Source organism: Equus przewalskii, chromosome 1, assembly GCF_037783145.1.
Source record: "Equus przewalskii isolate Varuska chromosome 1, EquPr2, whole genome shotgun sequence".
NCBI classification, from domain to species: Eukaryota; Metazoa; Chordata; class Mammalia; order Perissodactyla; family Equidae; genus Equus; species Equus przewalskii.
Genome location: NC_091831.1, coordinates 66259352 through 66274365, shown reverse-complemented (window position 1 = coordinate 66274365; position 15014 = coordinate 66259352). Strand labels below are relative to the sequence as shown.

The 15014-nt window shown below is 56.1% G+C and overlaps 1 protein-coding gene and 1 long non-coding RNA gene across 25 annotated transcripts in view; one reads left to right on the top strand and one right to left on the bottom strand.

Moving 5' to 3' along the window:
• Positions 1 to 2458, bottom strand: part of ZMIZ1 (zinc finger MIZ-type containing 1) — a 238602-nt gene extending 236144 nt beyond the window's left edge. For 6 of the 24 annotated variants that reach the window (XR_011538339.1, XR_011538344.1, XM_070613176.1 and 3 more), the window contains exon 1: positions 711 to 1328. The gene's annotated coding sequence lies outside the window, so the exon portion shown is untranslated. Of the gene's footprint in view, positions 1 to 641 lie in introns of all 24 variants that reach the window. The other 18 variants (XM_070613218.1, XM_070613309.1, XM_070613273.1 and 15 more) reach the window with 10 other exon arrangements.
• Positions 2419 to 15014, top strand: part of LOC103548115 (uncharacterized) — a 126406-nt gene continuing 113810 nt past the window's right edge. The window contains exon 1 of the long non-coding RNA XR_011538370.1: positions 2419 to 2588. This is a non-coding gene — a long non-coding RNA (uncharacterized lncRNA). The remainder of the gene's footprint in view (positions 2589 to 15014) is intronic.

The window sequence follows — 15014 nt, the reverse complement described above, 5'->3', positions numbered from 1 at the left end:
CCAGGGGTTGGCCTTAACGCCCCTCCGGCTTTTAAAGACCTACAGGAAGCCCCTACACACACCCCTTGGTGTTCCCCGTTGGTACCGTGCGCCGCGTCTCCCCGGGCAATTCACACACAAACAACTTAAGCGCGCGCCCATCTCCCATTTACAAAAGTCTATGTTTTCCTTGGAAATTCAGATGCACAACTTAACAACACCACCCCTTGCCACCCCGAAATCTGGCGCCTTCCCTGGTGGTTCTCGTACACACAGGCGCACAACTTCGCGTCTCCCCGAAGGAGGTGAGAGAGACCGAGGTCGTCCTTCCCCGGTCCCTCCCTCCCTCTCTCCCCGAATCTCGGTCTTGCCTGGCCCCCGGGTGCTCGGAACGAGGGCTGGAGGCGCGCCGGCAGGAGGCGGGCACCAGTTCCGCGCGCGCACAACCGCACTCACGCCCCGCACACCCGACTAGCCTTCATCCTCGCGCGCAGCCCAAGCCGGCTCCACGCAGCCTGGCGTTCGCCGGTCGCTTGGGCCTCTGTCCCCTGCCGCCAAGAGGAGCGCAGCGGAGCCCGGCCGCCCGCCGCTAGCCCGGCTCGCCTGGCCCCCGCGGACCCTTAAAGGGAAAAACCTCAGCACCCAGCGCCCCACGCTCGCACCTCAAGAGTCCACGGGAGCGGGAGGAAGGGCCGGGGCCAGCGGGCGCCTGCGTCTGGCCCTAAACTTACCGAGCGCTGCGAGAGCCGCTGCCGCCGCTGGAGGACGCGCCGCTGCCACTGCCGCCGCCGCCACTGCCGGGCAGGGCCGGCTCGGGCCGGGAGGAGCGCTGCGAGGTCGCCGAGATCGGCTCCGCTCCGGCTCCGGCTGCGCGCCGACCGGGGCTAGGGTCACTGAGCTGCGCCGGCGCTGCTCGTTCGCTCGGCCGCCCGGTCGCTGCTCGCCCTCTCGCCGCCCGGTCGCTCGCTCTCCCGGGCGCCCGCCGCCGCTCGCTTTTTTAATGTCCACAGACAGTGAAAAGGAACTCGGCGTTAGGGGGTGAGTAAGTGAATCAACTCGCCCGGAGCCGAGCAAGTTGAAGTGTCAGATTACATTGGCTATTCTATTTCCAAAGGGCCCCGCGCCGCCGGCCGCCCTCAAAAGCCGGCGCGGAGCTACGGACGGAGCGGAGCGCCGGGCCGCAGCCGCCAGCGCTTGGCTCGGCTCGGCTCGCGCTCCCTCTGCGCTCTGGCTATTCTCGCCTTCTTTCTTTTTTGCCTCTTTCCCTCCCTCACCCTTCCTTTTCCTTCTTTTGCACTCTCTTTTCTCCGCTCCTCGATCTTGACCCTCTCCAAGCGTCTCCTCTCTATGGCTCTGACGGACTTCGCGCGTCAAATGCCTCCCTCACCCCCCGCCATTCATCTCTCTCTTTTCTCTCCCCCTCCCTCCTTTTACTCCCTGACCGCCCCCCCACCCCGCCCCCGTCCTCCCGCGCAAGTTTAGAGTAGAAGAATAAATGCTGAGCCTAGGAAGGGACCACATTGGAAAGGGGGCTAAATTACCCGGCTCACCGGAGTGCCCCCTTCGCTCACAGGCCCTGACTAGTGTGCACTCGGGGCCGCTAACGCTGTCAGGTACCTGAATTGGGGGTGAGCCAGTTGCTAACAAGATCGCCAAAGCCCTCCTCTTGCAGGCGGCTTTGGAGTTACTCTCCAAGCCCGGGGACTGGCCAGTGGGGCAAGCAGAGGACTGCTCCCTGCCTCCCCGCCCGGACAAGGGCGATACTGAGGAAGGCTGGATCGCGGTCCCTCGGTGGCTGGGAAGGAGCCGCGCGCACGGTCTGTTCCCGGCACCCTGCGCGGTCCGGAGGCGCGTGGATTCCTCGAGGCCCTTCGGAGAGCGCCCTGGGCACAAGGCGCGCGGGCGTGGCGGGGGCGGTGGGACCCGGGCCCAGCCCCTAGTCCCGGGCTGAGCACTGCCCCAGGGGCCGCGGGGAGCGAGGGCACTCACAAGGCGCAGTTGGATGCACCTACGCTTGGGTTCCCCTCTCGGACCCACCCCCGAGAGCACCTAAGTGCGCACCCACCTTGGCTCAAGTCCGTTGCCACTTACATGGAAACTCCTACACAAACGGCACACACATTCGCGCCAACTCAGTATTACAAACACGATTCCACACCCACACACGTACAGTTTCTCTCACAAATATGCCCGTATACACGGCCATAGCAAGCACACTCACACAGACACGCAATTGCACACACACACTCATTGCTGTACAACCCCACATACACTCAAAAAACAAAACACGAGATATTCCCCTGTTCAGTAAATCCTCACGTTCACGTACACATACAAACACGTCCCCCTTTTCTTCTTCCACACTCCTTCCCCACTCATGATTTGAGGCAGCCTCCGTCTCAAATCATAATCAGCTCCTGCGTAGCCCGAGTTGGACACACACAAGCCCGCGCGCCCGCGCGCGCGCACTCCCCTCCCCGCACAGGCGGAGGCGGCTGCGGCCGATAGCCCGCTTCGGATTCCAGGTGTGGCGGCGGCTCCGCGCTCCGTGTTTTGCAGCCCGCCGCAGTGTCGGAGGCGAGGCGAGGAAAGGAGCTGGAATAACAAAGGCAAGTTGGGGAGAGCACAAGGGGGCGCAGCCCTGGTCGGGCCGCGGGGGGAGTCCTGCTCCGCCAAGGCTTAGGAGGCTGCAGGGTCTGGGGCGCCAGCAGCCGGAGGTGGGGAGGGAGCGAGGGTGGGGGTCGAGGGGCGGAGCCGCGTCGTGACGTCAGAGAACAATGACACCGCCGGGGGCGGACACCAGGAGGCAGCCGGGGCAGGGGTCCCCACCCCGCGCCGCCTCCCCGCTCCCCTGGGCCTGTGACTAGCGGAAGACGTCCTGATTGACGAGGCCCGCTTGGGAGCGCGGACGTGCCAGGCGGACTCGCGGATCACCCCTGGCCTCCTGGGCAGTGATCAGCGCGGACTCTGGGCCAACGCTGGAGCAAGCCAGAGTACCCTCCCAACACCCGCAGTTTAGAACCTCCTTCAGAGGGCTTCTCTGACCTGGGCTTGAACTCCTTCAGGGCCAGCGAGATCACTTCTTCCACCATTGAGGGAGAGGAGGCACAATAAATTTGCCAGCCCCGAATTCATTTTCAAGGCTACCTAGCCTGACAGGCAGCAAACTCAGCCTGGATTGCTGAGGGCTCCGAAGACTGCAGCTCAGGTCCCCAGGGGCATGAGGGGGATGCCAGCAGCCTGCTTGATTTTCCCAGGGGAAATTCTCTCTCTTTATGCCTTTAAGTGTAAGGGCAGGCATTCTTTTCTGGGCCTCAGTCTTTTGATCTGTCACATGGGCTGTTATCACCCTGCTGCTCCCCCACAGGTGGCAGCTGAGCATTCCTGGGAAGGGTGGATGACCAGGAAGCCTCCAGACTTCTAGGGACCCCAGCACATTCTTGTGAGAGGGAGCCCCTCAGCCTGTGGGTGGCCCAGGTTCATAAGTAGGAACATGGAGGTAGCCTGAGAAATCCTTTAAGTCCTGACCCAGGACTGGAAGGTGGGAATTCAGCTTGCTGAATGGTGGCTAGAACCATAGCTGCCCCCTCCCTGAGCAATCCATAGTATTTCAGCAGCCAGAAAACCACCCCCACCCCAGGTCGAAAACCTCAGGACAGAGTTTCTGGGTGTTTAAGGACCTGGAGGGCAAGAATCAAGCCTCAGCCAAGAACTAGACCAATTCTTGTTGCCTTGATGACCACCTAAGTCAGGATGCTTGGTCCTCTCAACATTTCTGTCCAAATCCCTCAGTGAGTGACAAGGGCTCCCCATCTCCAGGAAGTGGGGGATGCAGTTGACCTTGGGGGTGACCACTCATGTTTAAAAGCTCCTGTCCAGAAGACACCCCACCATCACCCCAGTTCCCTTTACATCTGAGATCTAGGAAGCTACTGCAGAGGGCAGAGGAGCCAAGCCCAGAATACAAAGAAGGCCCAACTCTCTGTAGCATGGAGCCAGGGGTAATTTCAGCTCTTTCTAGCCATGAGAGTGTGGCACTTGATGGCAGCAAGTCCAAGAAATCTCACCTGGGCCTTGGGTCTGCCCAGGCCTCCTGGGGACCCTAGGCTCTAGTCCTTGGGATTCAGGCACCTGCTGTCTCTGTTCATCTTTCAGGGAAATAACAAGACAGATTGGATCCCTGTGGGGTCTTGGAAGAGGCTATGATTTATTTAGTACCTACCGTGTGCTGGGTACTGTGGCAAGGGCCTCTTAGTGTTAGCTTATTGAAATCTCACATGGCCTTGAGTTAGGTGCTGTTACCATACCCCTTCACAGAAAACTGCACTGCTAGTGACTTGCCCAAGGTCCATCAGTATTTGAACTCAGCCTCTCATTAACAGTTTCCTGCTGGCCTCTTAGCCCCAGCTCTGCATCCTCATCCATCGACTCTCTGTGTGTTCCTAGGCAAGCTGCTAGCCCTCTTTGGGCTTCTGTAAACCGAGGGCAAGGTCTTATGGTCAGGCTTCTTTGGGGATTGTGTGTCCTGGGCCCCCACCCTCTTGCCTTGGCCTCTGTGGGCCTGGAGGTCTGGGGGTGAAGCAGAGAGGGAAGTGCTTTCACCTCCCAGCTACTGAGAGCTGGAAGATGGATCCCACTTAGCCAGTGCAGGCCCATAATTCACCTGGCTCCAGAGGCTTCAGCGCCCCATGCAGCCCACACTCACCTTCAGAGCAGACTCAAGTGCTATTAATTTCCTTTCCCTCTGGGAGCCATCAATGGGAAAGAAGACCTGGGCCCAGGGTGCTGGGAGCCAGGCAATCCAGGGGACCAGAAGAAAGGTGGTGGTGGGAGGCCGTAGGTCCTGGGGTGAAGCGGAGGACCTGTGCAGGGTGTAGTGAGCACAGCCTCCTCCGCCAGGGCCCTCGTGGGTGGGGGGAGTCTGGCACATGTGGGGGTGATTCCTACCTCTCCAGGACTGCCTTCTCTGTCTCCTCTCTCCACCCCTCCCTGCCCAAAGGGAGCCAGGGCACTAACATAGCAGGAGGAAAGCCACATTAATGGAGTGCTTACTGTACACCAAGCACTTTGGAAATAATCTCTCGTTCCAGCCTCTCTACAAGCCACAATTCCCCGAGGAAAGAGGCTCAGAGAGGTAAAGTGCCCTGCTCAGGATCTCATAGCTATTCAGTGGGCGGGCCTGGGATTGGGCTCCAGTCTGGGCTGGGCCTCAGGGTTGAGAATGAGGACCTGCTTTTTTGTCACCACCAGCCTATGGTGCAGACAAGGTGGCCTTCTGAGTACTTTGGGGTGGAGTAAAGACTCTCACTCACCTGCCAGGGAATGATCAGGGTCCCTCCCGTGGCAGTGCAGTAACGGGGAGCACATTTATCCTTCACACCTTGGTGGATCCAGGAGGCATTTGGTTCGTGCCCAGCTCTGAGGCCTGTGGCTCTAGGAGTGGGTGGTCAGGTCCAGCAGAGAGTGGATGTGTCCTTCAGCACATCAGGCTCCCTTGGTCTGCCTCCTCCCCATATTCTAGTCAGATTGCCCCTCCATTCTCTGACGCCACCCCTTCCCAGCCTCCTGGCCTTGGCTTTCCCAGGCCTTTCCATCTGGCATGCTGTCTTCTCAGTTTCCAACATGGAGCTCTGCCCCATGGTTCCAGACCCAGCTCCGCCACCCCGCCCCCTTCTTCCGATAGGAGGCCCCAGAGAGTAGTCTGAGAGCCTGACTCAGGAGCTGGGACTCCTTCGTAGCCAGCCCACCACTGCCCAACTTGCTGTGTGGCTTGAGCACATCACAGACTCGCTCTGTGCCTCTGTTTCCCTGTCTGCCAAGTGAGAGGGTATGTGACACACATGGGATGTCCAGTGGCACTTTTGCCTCTGATTGTTTTGTGATCCTGTAGGTCTGAGTCTTTGACCTTTGGACTGAGCTACATTACACTTTAGGGTTTGAGGGGGGCTCTGCTTTGGGGATTGCTCTCTGAGCACCCCCTTTGGCTGGGTAGGGACAGGAAAACCTCTGTACACAGAGGGAGCTGTCCAGGACCACGACTGTCCAGGACTGTGAATAGGTAATGACCTTAACAGCTCACTTCGTGGGGTACCTCTCACCATCTGAGCCTCCCTACAGCCTGTTTACAGGTGATGACACTGAGCCCCAAGGGGAGTTGGTGGCTTTCTCATGGCCACACAGCTGGGAAATGTCAGAGCTGGAACAAGAACCAGGTCTTCTAATCCAGCTCTCTGGCCTACACCAGTGCTGCCAGAGGAACCATCTGGGAGCTAGTGCATCCAGCACTGCTGGGGGAAGTCTGGGACAGGCAACCAGAGCAGGGCCAAGCTCCTACCTCTGTCCTGACAGCTCCTGTGCTGTGCGGGGAAGATCCCTCCTCTCTGGCACTGAAGTGGGTGGGAGAAGATCTCAACATCTCCCCTCCTCACCTGCACAGTGGTCTTCCAGGCTCCAGGCTCATACCCCTTGCCCTGACCCTGGTGTGTAGCCACACTGGGTAGCTTCCAGAATTGCCAGCATTATATACGTACTTTACCTCCTCCTGTTCTTTCTGCCTCCTGGGACACACCCCTCCCAGCCTTCAAGGCCACATCTACAACCACCTGCTCCAAAGCCTACCCTGATGACTCTAGATGTGCTGTCTACTTGGTCTCAACCCCCCATATGCTGCTGTCTCTGCCTCCAGCGTCATCATTATCATCATAGCAATGACTTATTAAGGTCTCATTATGTGCCAGGCATGGAGTATCTCATATACATGAATGCCTTTAATCTTCACATGAGCTGATTAGTAGTAGTAACTTTTCCATTTGACAGATGAAGAAACTGAGGCACAGGGAATTTCATTTGCCCAGCATGACACCTCACCAGTCAGGGAGGTTATTTTGGTGTGCCCCCATGTCCCCCCGCCCAACTGCCCACTGAGACTGCAGGACATAGGATGGCTCACTGCTCTATCCCATCACCCAGCGTAGCCCTGAGTGACTGACAGGCGGTCAAGTGCCATGGGAGATGCAGGGAGCACACAATGATGGACCAGACCCAGCCCTCCAGGAGCTCACAGGCTATCAGGAAGGACTGCCCACACCAAAGTCCACCTAATAGTTTGGGGGAAGGAGAGGAGTCGGCATTGAGTAGGGTCTGGAAGGCAAGCTCTGGTGGGGGCTATGGGGAAACAGACCAGAGTGAGGCATGGACCTGCCCAAGGTCACATAGCACTTGTGAGAAAGCAGTGGGATTGGGACCCAGGGCTCCCAGTGTGATGTACCTTCTTGAGCCTTGTAGCCAGTTTTGGGGCCCCTGGGTCCATGTTCTTTTTCAAGGACACATGGTCCCAGACGCCTCCACGATACCGAGCTGTTCAATGAGTGGCTCCATCCTTCTCTCTCCTCTATTAAAATTTTTAAAAAAGAAGAAAGAAAGAAATCCAGCCATTGTTCCTGACTGCAGCTGGTGCCAACTAGAATCCTGCTGAACAGAATAGAGCTGAGAGCCCAGCCGCCAGGGGCCCGGCTGCTGACACAGGGCCTTTCTATTTTGCTTTCGACTGGGGGCCCAGGCTGACGTTGCAGCCCCTCTGTGGGCACTCCCTCCACCTGCCTCCCTGGCCCCAGCTCTGAGCCTCCCGCTGCCCTCACCCTCTTGGCAAAAATCAGATGCCACTTTGGAGGGCTGCAGGAGAACTGCCACCCCTGCTTTCCTCCTGTGTCCACCCACAGCCTGGGGTGAGCTGGGCCTCCCTCCCTACCCATCTGTCCCTCCACCTTACCAGGAGGGGCCTTTGGATTCCTGTCTGGAACCATGGCAGAAATCCTTCCTCCATGGAATAATTTGGAACACTGGTTTGATTTCAGAACATACTGGGACTTTTCATCCCACCCCCACCTGACTTGGCAGGTGCCAGTCCAAGCTCAAATTGCCATTAAGGCAATCTGCAGTCGTGAAGGCCTGGGGGTTGGGAGCGGGTGGGTTGGGTGGGGTGGCAGCAAATAGCTCTGCAGAGACACAAAAATGCTTTGTTAAGTCACTGGTTCCCCTGCCCTCTCTGCTCCAAGAGACTCGGTCTTAAGAGGAAAGGGACTCCCCAAACTCTGCCTTGCTGTCTTCCTTCCATTCTCCCCTCCTGCCCCTTTAGAATCTTGAGCTCTGTTTTGCAACACTCCCACTCTCTACCCCACCCCCTGATCTGGTCTGGCCCCGATGACCCCAAGCATCAGCCCTAAGGGAGCAGTAGCTTGGCCACCATCTAGTCTCCACCGGGAATCTTTGGGCTTGGCCTGGCCATCAAAGCCAGCTTTCTGAGCTCCCCCCTTCCTCCTATGAGGACAGCACTTTAGAGTTTGTAAAGAGCACTTTGTCTTATCTGAGTACCACAGCAGCCTCACAAGACAGGCAGAGATTGCATACCCTACTTGGCAGAGGAATAAACTGAGGGTTCAAGAGGCCCAGTGGCTTGGCCGAGGGCATACAGGGAGGGGCAGGGTTGGTACTTGGACCCTGGTCTCTTGATTCCATGTCACTAAGCAGGAGTGGGGAGCTCCTGCTTACCCGAGCATTCAGAGCATCACCTGAGTGGTAATGCTCTCAGAGGATGGCATTCCCAGCTTTCCAAATGCTGCCAGGAGACAGGATCCCAGACATATTGATTCATTCAACAAATATTTATTGAATACTTGCAATGTGCCAGGCACGAGACGAGGCACTGGGACTCCAACAATGAGCAAAACTAGATCCATGCTTATATTCTGGTGGAGGAGACAGACAACAAACAAACTGTGCAGGAAGACCTCCCTGTCCCCACCAGCCCAGACCATATGCCCTGGAAGGAGCCCTGGCTGGGGGGCTGGACACACAAATTCTAGTCCCAGTGTTGCCCCTAACTCCCTATGTGACGATGGGTGAGGTTTCCCCCTGTGAAATCTGCAAGCATGTGGCTCCTCACACATTTCCTCCCTGCCCTGTTCCTGGCCTGAGTCAAGTGGTTAATGATTTCCTGGCATGAATAATTACCCTGATTAGTTTTTTCTTAAACCTAACTTTTCATAGGCTCTCAGAGCCAGAAGGGGGCTTCTGAGGTCATCTAATCTGAGCCCCTCACTAAGCAAGAGCCTCTTGGCCTCATTCTTCCCAGGAGGTGACTATCTCTGCTTGCGTCCTTCTGGGAATGGGGAGCTTGCTCCCTCACATAGCAGACACTGCTCCATGGTATGCTCGTAAGTGTTTAACATCTGGCTCTCCAAAGTGGGGAAAAGCTGATTTGTAGAATTTGCTGATTTCCATGGTGTAAATACTCCCACCATGGCCAATTTCAAGCTGCCGACTTAACAACCAGCTAACACAGTTCCTGAAAATTTAACAATAGGTTCTTGTGAGCCAGTCCAAGCCGGCTCAAACACACCTCTGCCCCACCCCACAGAGAAGCCCTGTCCAGCTTTACGCGTTGGGAGGTTCTTCCTGGTATTGAGCAAAACATCTAATTGTCAGGAACTCTGGCCTGGAAGTCCTGAGCTGTTTCTCTGGGCTGTCATCTGACAGGGGACCCTTGGCCCCTGAAGCTCTTCAGAGGACTGGAGGAATGGCCCTGTCCTCCTGTGAGAGGGCAAGTTCCTGGGCCAAGTGGGGTCAGGGGACATCCACCCTCCCTCCCTGCCTTCCTTGTCTTCCCTCCTTCCCTCCGTTCCACAGATATTTATCTGGACTCCGTGATACGTCAGGCCCTGTGCCAGGTGCCGTGGACACAGAGACCCGTGTCTTTGCTCACACTGGCCGCTCCAAGTAGAAAGTCTCCTTGCTCAGCCTGACCACCCTTGAGGCTGTACTCAGATGTCACCCACTCTCCGAAGCCTGCCCTGACCTCTGACCCTTCCCCTCCAAAGGCAGGCAGGTCCCCGCCCGCCCTGGAACCTTATCGCTCCGCTTGGCACTTATCACTTTCTCCCTCGGATTACAGCTATTTGTGTACACGGCTTATCTCACTGCCAGACTAAGAGGCAGCGCGGGCTTGTCGAAAGAGCATGGACTTTGGAGCCCCACGACCTGGCCCTGAATCCCAGCCCTGCCACTCAGGTCTGTGAGCCCTCTGGGAGCTCACACCACTCTTTGTAGCCTCAGTCTCCTTATCTGTAAAGTGGGGCTGGTGATAACTACTTCCAAGGTGGTTTGACCATTAAATGAGGTTAGAAATGTAAACCCCCTTTCCTGTTCCCATCTGGACCCCCATCCTCCTAGGGACAGAGATTGTGCGCAGTGCGTCTCTGCATTCTCCTGGTGATAACAATAACAGTATAAATATTAACAACAATGACAAAGACTCATGTAGCAATTACTGTGAGCAGGATGTTGTTCTAAGAACTTGCATATGTTAACTCATTTCGTTCTCACACAACCTTGTGGCATTGGAACTATTATTCCCTCAAAGAGATGAACAATCCGAGGCACAGAGGTCAGATAACAAACCCAAGGTCACACAGCTAGTGAGTGGGAAAGCTGAGATTTGAATCCAGGAGAATCTCCTCCCTAGCCTTCACTGTTAGATGCTATGTTATGTGATCACGGTACAAGAGCTTGGAGCGGCTTATATAGGAGCTGGTGGGGGGTGGCCCACGGTGCACCCCAGCCTGTGGACATCGTTGCCCTGACCTGTGGGGTGGCGGTGGAGGTGTACAGAGAAGCTCCTGGTCTGCCTCTAGGACCTTCCAACAGGTAAAGTGGTTAGTGCTGAAGAGAGGAATGTTTCTAGGTCCCTGGAGGGCAGGGCACCCACAGGCCACTAATGGACAAGGCAATGAGAGAAGGCTTCATGGAAGAGGTGGCATTTGCGGTAGGCCTGGACAAATGAGGAGGATTTGGACAGGGGTGGACAAGGCCAAGAGAAGAGCAGGAGCAAAGGTATTGAGGTGGGAGAGGTTGATTTAGGTGTCAGGCTAGATATTTTCCTGCACTCTGGTGGGTGGTGAATGTGGGGAGGACTGTCAGTTGCCCAGTCTGTGATTCAGGAATGGGTGAGGGAACTGTTTCATGGGCTTTGAAAGCCAGTACAGACCCTGAAGAGCTGAGAACCAAGTGGGCTGTCCTAGGGGCCAGCTCGGCATTTTTCTTTTCTATAAGCTACTCTGAGATACCAGAGTCCTGGTTCCTGAATCCAGCTCTGCCTCTTGGTCATATCGCTCCATTTCTCTGAGCCTCAACTTCCCCATGCAGAATGGGCATGAAGCATGGACCTTGCCAGCCAGTTGAAGGATGAAACAGCGCTGTTAGTGGGGATGTGCCTGACACTCGTGGGGCAGGAAGTGGGTGGGAGGTACTTGGGGGGATGGGCAGCTGAAGGGGAGGGGTGGGAGGAGCTTCACATGCATGGTCAGTGAGTGCCAAGCCTGCCAAGCTGGCTCAGGTTGTGCCTCGTGATTCTTCCATACCACATGCTCCATTTTCTGGCACTGCCAAAGGCTGCCCAGCTCTACTGGCTTAAAAGCAATCTGAGTCCGAGGCTTCTGCAAGGACGGCTCCTGGCAGGCTCTGAGCTGCCCCTGTTTCTCCAGCCACCCCCACCATACCCCTTCCAGGTAGCACTAATTGTACTAACAATCCTTTGAGAGCATTCATTGGGTGCCAAGGGCTCTTTTAAATGCTTCCCTTATTACCTAATTTAATTCTCACAAGCACACTATGATTACCCTTGTTTTAAGTCAGGAAACTGAGGCACAGAAAGGTTATTGCAGTTCTATGACAGGCAAGGTGAAGCTTGAGTGTTGGAGACAGCCTGTGGAGTCTGGAAGCAGGGCCTGCCTGCAAGATGGTTGTCTGGACCCCTTGTGGCTGTTTCCCTGTGAGAAAGACTACGATTCTGAGCCCACTTTTCTCTTCTGCTCATTTCAAAGTTCTCACGCAGCTCCTCTGTCCACACATGTGCCTATATGTCCGCACATTTGACACCATGGTCACCCAGACTCCATAGACACTCACACATGAGCCTCACCATCATAGATTCACAGACACATGTGCAGGCACTGTGCCACCTTGCCACAGATACACACACACACACACACACACACAGCACGAGTGGGCCTTCAGACCTTGTGGATGCACTCACACTCACATGGCCACACCAACTGACAGATACACATGTGAGTGTCCCAGTCCCTTACACACTCATAGATCTCTCTCTCTCTATCTCACACACACACACGTTCCTGTGTCCCTGAAATGACGTGGTGGGATCTGTGAATTCACATAGCATCCCGCATGCACTATGTCCAGGCTCCAGCCTCTGAGGCTGTCCCTCCGGCCCAAGCATCTTCATTCTTGTTCATTCAAGCAGATGGCTCCAGAATGTGTGCACACTGCATCCACTCTTTACTTCAGGTCCCGCCCAAATCATCGCCCCTGTTCTGCCTCCCGCAGTGAGAACCAAGCCTCAGGAGTGTGAAAGGGACTTGAGGGCGGGTAGTTACCCTTCCCCCAACCCCAGCGGCTGCAGAGTGGAAGGAACAGCAGGAAGAGGAGAGTGAATTAATCCTGGCCTGGCCTCCCTACCCCGGGCGCTCTGTGATGCTAATTCCCTCCGCCTTTGATCCAGCTCAGGCCCCTAACTCTGAGCAGGAGCAGGAGCAGGCGCTGGCCTGGCCTGAGTTGAGGGCTGCCCTGGGTGAGGCCTGGGCATATCCCCTGTGTGGCAGATGGGGGTTTCTACCCTGGGGGAGGGTCTTGGGGATTAGAGCTCTGTCACTGGCCCTGGCATTTACAATGCACTCTCCTTTGCCAGAACTTTCTCATTTTCTCTCCTCTCCAAGGGGGCCCTGGGGTTCTGCTTTTACTCAGGAGCAGAGTGAAGCCTGGGACTCCAGAGCTTCAGGGCCGGTGAGTGGTGGGTCCAGACCCTGAGCACAATCTTCCCACCTCCAATCTCACCCTGTTTCCACTGAGGGTCTTTGTTCTGTCAATTTTTTAAAAAACCAATATTTATGGAGTATTCACTACACGCCAGGAATGACCTCATTCAGTCCTCATAGCAACTCTGTTATGGTCCTACTTTACAAGTAGGAGCACTGCTCCATGTAACTGTGCTGTGGTGGTGAAGTCTGGATTCAAACCCAGGACCCAGGCTGGCCAGAGCCCTCACTGTACAGAGGGGACATTGAGATCCAGAGAGGAGAAGGGACGTGCACAAGCCCATACAGGAAGTTGGCTGGACGTTCATCCCCTACCTTCCTAGCTGCACCTGGCCTTGTTGTGGAAATGACTGGAATGTTCTATGGACCCAGTGGAACTGGGACCACATTCTAGGCCCCTACACTTCCCCAGAGAAGGGGATGGGGCACCTGTGAGGATGCCAAGCTCAGGTAATCATATAGAGGCATCTCAACCAATCTGGACTTGAAACAGCCCCATAAACTTGGGCATAAACACAGTTAAAACTTATATAAAAGACTGTTTGTAAGCTATGAAACACATTAAAACGAACGCGCATGACCACTGTACTTCAGAACTAGAGCATTGAGGATGCGGGCAAAGCTCTGCCCTTCCTGGCCCCTCACCTCCCAGAGGGAACCACTACCTTTGCAAGGTCCCTTCATTTCGCCCTTCCTCTTTTTAACAAATGCCTTTAGCACCCAGTGGGGCGGGGGGGGGGGGGGGGGGTGGGAGGGGCGAGCCCGGGGCTAACCACACTCCTGAGACACTGAATTACATGCTGCATTCCCAGGGGAGGTGCCTTCTTTCAAGGGAAAGAGGAGCTTTGAGGAGCCACTCACATTCCCACGTGCCCCCTCCCTTCAGGGCTGCCTTCTGCACTGCTGACCATGCTCAGAGCTTATTGGCAGTGTGGTGCCCTGTTTTGCCCTCTCAGTCTAGACAGGCCTCTGAAAAGGACACTTCTTCCTGGTATAGCCAGCAGAGGCAGGGCCATGTCGCCATGCCTTTGCATAAGCTGTTCCCTCCACCTGGAATGCCCTTCCCATCTGGTCTGCTTGGGAAACCCAGCTCCTTCTTCTAGGTCCAGCTCCAAGGTGTTGTTTATTGGAGGCCTTCCCTGCAACTCCCATCCCCTCACCCCCAGCAGAGGTGATGTGCCCTCTTCTACCCTGTCAGAGTCCTTGGACATCCCTCCGTCAGCCCTTATCCCAGGGCAGATGTTGTAGTAGCTACCAAGAGCAGTCTCTGTCCCCTGATCCCAGGCACAGCCTGGTGCCAGAGCCAGGCAGATGCTCCCAGAGTGACCGAGATAGACTCTGGATGAAGGTTACAGCAGATGGACATCATGTGGAACCAACCCCAAGGTCCTAGCCAGGTTGCTCCAAGACCTGTCTGGACAGGGAATTTGGAGGCAGGGCTAGGAGGAGACTCTGGGGCTTGGAGCTACGTTTTACTCATCTGCTGTGTTGATGTGTGTGTGCAAGACACGTGTGCAGGCCAGTGGGTGAGTGAGGTCACAGGAGTGCGCACCTCCACACAGTGCTTACACGTGCATGTGCAAACACATGGCCCAAGTTCACAGGTTCTGTGGAACATGCAGGGGCGCTTCCTTTTCCTACATTCAACTCCCGCTCCTGGACAAGCCTGTCTTCTCTCTGAGCATCATAGAGCACATGTTTATAGAGGGCTTGCAGTGTGCAAGACCTGAGGGGTTGGGCAGAAGAGTGTAGCGGGCAGCTGGTCCATGAGGCGACAGGAATGACAGAGGGTTCACACACCGTCTTCCTGTCCTGCTCCCCCTGCCCCCGTGCAGTAGCCCTAAAAGGCAAGTGCCACTGCCTCCACTTCCCTTATGAGGCCCCTGAGGTCCAGAGGCCAGAGAGGGGCACCACTGGAGACGGGAGGATGAGACCAGAGGCCCTGTCCCCAGGGCTCAATTCTTGGTCCTGGGTGCCAAATGGTACAGGGCCTGACACAAACCCAAGGGAAAACTGGCATTGCAAGTGGCCACCTAGAATCCTCCCCCTCACTCTCCTTTCCCCCTGATGGAAATGGCACTTTTTGGGTGATATTTCACCGAGTATCCTGTAGGAGGGCACCATAGCTGTGAGCAGCAGCAGGGATTA